This window comes from Somniosus microcephalus, unplaced genomic scaffold (genome assembly GCF_052327205.1).
Source record: "Somniosus microcephalus isolate GS21.2 unplaced genomic scaffold, FLI_Smic_1.0 unresolved_chr9, whole genome shotgun sequence".
Classification (NCBI taxonomy): domain Eukaryota; kingdom Metazoa; phylum Chordata; class Chondrichthyes; order Squaliformes; family Somniosidae; genus Somniosus; species Somniosus microcephalus.
In genome coordinates this window covers 39,588,308-39,593,487 of record NW_028225187.1, presented here as the reverse complement: position 1 = coordinate 39,593,487, position 5,180 = coordinate 39,588,308, and positions in this window count along the sequence as shown.

Below are 5,180 nucleotides of genomic sequence, written 5' to 3'. Positions count from 1 at the left end.
ATTACAATAGGTATGTGTATTGATTTCTTTGTGGGTTCAATGATGAGGCATTTATGAAAGAGAATGTCTTTTAATCTAAAGTATATTCAACTCAAAGTTAACAGCATTACAGGAGACATTAAGCTAGTGATGCATCTAGAACGAAACTGAAACTAAACTCAACTGCCTTGCTTTTCTCGGTCACATGACCTCTGCTGGTCAGGCATAAGTAATCAATACCTGCAATCATGCTGCTAAGGCATCATAATCAAACAGGCAAATAACATCACTATTTGCTGATATCATTACATTTCCTTTTTCTTAAAACAAAAGTATTTTACATTTAACTAACAACATGTTTTCTTTGTATTAATCTGCATTTTAACTGTAACACTTAATGAACTTACATTATCATTATCATGATCAAGGTTTTTTAACCTTGCTTTGTGTGTTCACATGAAATATGTAAATACACTAGAACTTGAAGAAAGAATAAGATAACATTACTTCCTTCTATAACAATAGTCCTTAAACTTGCTCAATGAGTCTCTCAGGAGGCTTCACGTGTCTTGAGGATTTTCTGATTGATTGTCCTTGAATCTGAGTTGTTGCCTCAGATGATTGGCTCTCAGCTGTGTGATCAGGTTGTTCAACAGTATCAGTCTCTTGACCTGCTGTGGCTGGTCCCATGAGAAGATCTCGACGATTTCTTCTCAGAACAGCACCCTCATCTGTCTGAATGGTGTATGATCTTGGTTGAACTTCACTCAGGACAGTTCCCTTCTGAGTCCGTGTGTTTGTTTTGTCTTTGAACCTTACTTGGTCACCAGTGTGGAGTTCAGGTAGGTTTTGTGTTCCTCTGTCATAGTAGTACTTTTGCTTTTCTTTCTGTTGCTCTTTGAACTTCCTCTCTTTCTCCCCCTCTTTTGTTTTCAGGAGGTTCTCCGGGATGGGTAGGTTTGACCTTAGCCGATGTCCCATCAGGAGTTGGGCTGGTGACATACCACACTCGAGCGGCGTTGTGCGGTATACAAGCATGATCTGGTAGAAGTCAGTTCCACTGTCTTTTGCCTTGTACATCAGTCTTTTCACTGTGTTTGCGGGCTCTCCTGGGTCAACAGCTCTGGACAACGTGTCTGCTGTATACATCAGCTTACCCAGTGTGTACGCAACATTCAGTTCATCATAGACTGTCTCTCCTTCGCTTTCCACAATGCGGACTCTCTTTACCAGGTTCAGTCTCTCACAGGCTTTTAAACCTAGTATGGCTTGCACATCCTTTGGCACCACGATTAATGCTAGAGTGTGCTCTCTGTTCTTGTGTGTTACTTTGACAATGCATCTTCCTTTCACTGGTATATCAGTACCTGTGTATCCTGTCACTTTCACTTTTATTCCATGTATCTTTGGTCTGGGCCTAATTTTCTTAAAATCAGTCTCTGATATCACATTAACTTGTGCTCCAGTATCCAATTTAAATGGAACATGTATGTCATTCACTTTTAGTGTGAACATCCAGTCTCTTTCTTCTTTGTTTTCAGACACAACGTCTACATTGAACTCCTCTATCTCGCTTTCATCTACTGCATGGACCTTGCTTTGTTGCATTTGCTTCTTACAGCAACGGGCATAATGGTTGTTCTTGTTGCAACTATTGCATTTTTTACCATATGCTGGACACTGTTTTGGTGTATGCTGTGTACCGCATCGACTACATGACTTTCGATTGTCCCTTTCATTTTCTTTTGCTGGCCACGCCTTTTTTTTCACATTGGCGCTCTTTTTGTTAAACGGTTTGTGTCCGTTCTTACTCACTGCATCCACGTTGCAGCTACTATCACTGAACAGCTCCTTTGCCTGCAACTTCACAGTCTCTGTAGCCCTACACAGTGCCATGGCTTTTCCCAGGTCTAGATCTTGCTCTCTTAGCAGTCTTTCCCTTAGACCATTATCTGGAATACCACACACCAGTCTGTCTTTAATCAGCGAGTCTGTCAGTCCCCCAAATGCACACGATTTGCTTCTGTTTCTCAGTTCAGTCACATACTGATCAATAGTCTCACCCGTTTTCTGTACACATCTGAAAAATCTGTGCCTCTCAAACGTCACGTTACGTTTAGGTATGCAGTAGGCCTCAAACTGTTCCATTATTTTATCTAGCTTCATTTTGTCTCCATCAACAGTGAATGTGAAGTTATTATACACCTCCAGCGCTTCATCACCCACGACATGTAAGAACAGTGACGATTTCCTTTTATTACTTTTCTCGTCAGCTCCGATTGCTGATAAATACAACCCCACACGTTGTTTGAATCTCCTCCAATTATCAGCCACATTACCTGTCAAATGAAGCATCGCCGGTGGGAGTAAACCTTCCATTTTTCACTTCATTAGCTATTCTCTAATGGTAAGCAACGATGTTCTCTTTTGGCTTGCTAATCTGTGGAGAGCTGATTTAACTTCAGAATTTTTCTCATCATCTCTTTCAGCCACTTCTGACACCATGTATTGATTTCTTTGTGGGTTCAATGATGAGACATTTATGAAAGAGAATGTATTTTAATCTAAAGTATATTCAACTCAAAGTTAACAGCATTACAGGAGACATTAAGCTAGTGATGCATCTAGAACGAAACTGAAACTAAACTCAAATGCCTTGCTTGTCTCGGTCACATGACCTCTGCTGGTCAGGCATAAGTAATCAATACCTGCAATCATGCTGCTAAGGCATCATAATCAAACAGGCAAATTACATCACTATTTGCTGATATCATTACAGTATGGACCTCAGATTGTCTGGATTTTATGCAGTCACCGCTGGCCTGGTGGCAGATGCGATTGTGCTTTTTCGCATATGAGTTGCCTGCAGCCCGCCCCCCGACTCCATTCCCCAAACCCGTGGTTGTGAGAGATGCGAAAAATATACATTCTGCATATAAAGCAATTCATGTGCGTGTGTGTGTGTCTTTATGTATATTTACAATCTATATTAATGATGTGACCGAGTGCAATATATCCAAGTTTGCTGATGATAAAAGCTAGGTGGGGAAGTAAGCTGTGAGGAGAACACAAAAAGCCTCCAAAGGGAAATAGAGAGGTTAAGTGAGTGGGCACTAATTTAGTAGATGGACTATAATGTGGAGAACTGTGAGTTTATCCACTTTAGTAGCAAGAATAGAAGAGCAGATTATTTTGAATGCTGAGAAATTTTTAAATGTTGGTGTTCAGAGAGATTTAGTTGCCCTCAGTCAGTAAACACAGAAAGTTAGCATGCAGGCACAGCAAGCAATGCAGAAGGCAAATGGCTTGTTGTCCTTTATTGTAACTGGGTTGGTGAATACGAGTATGGAAGTCTTACTACAATTGTACAGAGCTTTGGTGAGACCAAACCTGGAGTACTGAGCACAGCTTTGGCCTCCTTATCTAAAAAGGTGCATACATGCCTTAGAGGGAGTGCAGAGAAGGTTCACTAGAATGATTCCTTGGATGAGGGCTTTTTCCTATGCGAGTTTGAGTAGACTGAGCCTTTACTCTATGGAGTTAGAAAAATGAGAGGTGATCTCATTGAAACATGTAAGATTCTGAGAGGGATTAACAGGGTAGATGCTGAGAGGTTATTTCCCCTGGCTGGAGAGTAGAAACATAGGAGGCACAGTCTCAGGATAAGGGGTATAACACTGAGATGAGAAGGAATTTCTTCACTGAGAGGATTGTGAATCTTGGGAATTCTCTACTCCAGAGGGCTGTGGATGCTGATTCATTGATTGTATTCAAGGCGGAGAGCGAGAGATGTTTGGACTCTAGGAGAATCAAGGGATATGGAGATCGGACGGGGAAGTGGAGTTGCGGTCGATGATCAGTCATGTTGTTATTGAATGTCTGAGCAGGTTCGAAGGGCTGTGTGGCCGATTTCTGCTACTAATAATATATTTGTATATTTGTGATTGTGTGGGTGTGTGTGTGCTTATGTTTATTTGTGTGTGTGTGTTTTTGTGTGTGAATGCGTTGTATATGTGTATATATATATACATGTGTCTGTGGCCGTGTTTTGTGCGCATGTTTCGGTTTATGGGTATGCATTTGTGTCTGTGCACGACGTTATGTATAGGTGTATCTGTGTGTGTGTGTGCGTGTGTGCATGACATTATGTTTATCTGTTTGTGTGTGTATCTGTGTTTGTGTATCTCTGTGTGTGTGTCTTTGCATGGCGTTATGTGCATCTGAGTGTGTGTGTATCTCTGTGTGTCTGTGCATGACGTTATTTGTATCTGTGTGTGTATCTGTGTTTGTGTATCTGTGTGTGTCTGTGCATGACGTTATGCATATCTGTATCTGTGTGTGTGTGTATCTGTGTTTGTGTATCTGTGTGTGTGTCTGTGCATGACGTTATGTGTAGCTGTTTGTGTGTGTGTGTCTGTGTTTGTGTATCTGTGTGTGTCTGTGTGTCTGTGCATGCCATTATGTGTCTGTGTATCTGTGTGAGTGTGTGTGGTATCTTAAATCATGATGCTTTTGCATTGGCTGACAATCTTCAGCATTCTGAGTCATGACGAAATTTATACCAGTAATGGGATTTCAAAAATAAAGATTTATTAATCCAATACGTTAATCTCATATATTGATCACATCTATTAACCACATTTAACAAAAACAGAATGAAATCAGTTGATTGAAATTACAGAAGGAACACAAGTTGAATGCAACTGGACAACCTGCCAATTATTGCAAAAGTAACTTTGTTGATTCCGTTAGGAAGCCAGTAAAAATAACCATTAATATATTGTAATGAGTTAAGCACATTATATAAAACATGTTAAAACAATATTTGAATAAAACTTCATGTTACGTGTTTTGTCTTCTGTTTGATATTGTTGATAGAAGAGACTTCCATTCATATAAAAAAAGTGAGGGTGCTAATGATAGTCTGAAAATGCATTGTACAAAATAACGTCCCTGTTGCTATAAAGTCAAATAAACGATGGCTATTCCAAAAGCGAAATCGGAAACTTGGAGTTATCATTGATATGCGTTTTTCTCTGGGCCGAATTCATTATAAAAAACCTACACCAGGTTAGATGTGAGAGGAGAGAGGAATCCTTTATTATTATGGGGAGTGCTACCGATTTAGAAAGATAACCGTCTAAATAAGAAAACAGTATAAAGTATCACGTCATATGTTGCATCGTGGTGTCCTTATGTTC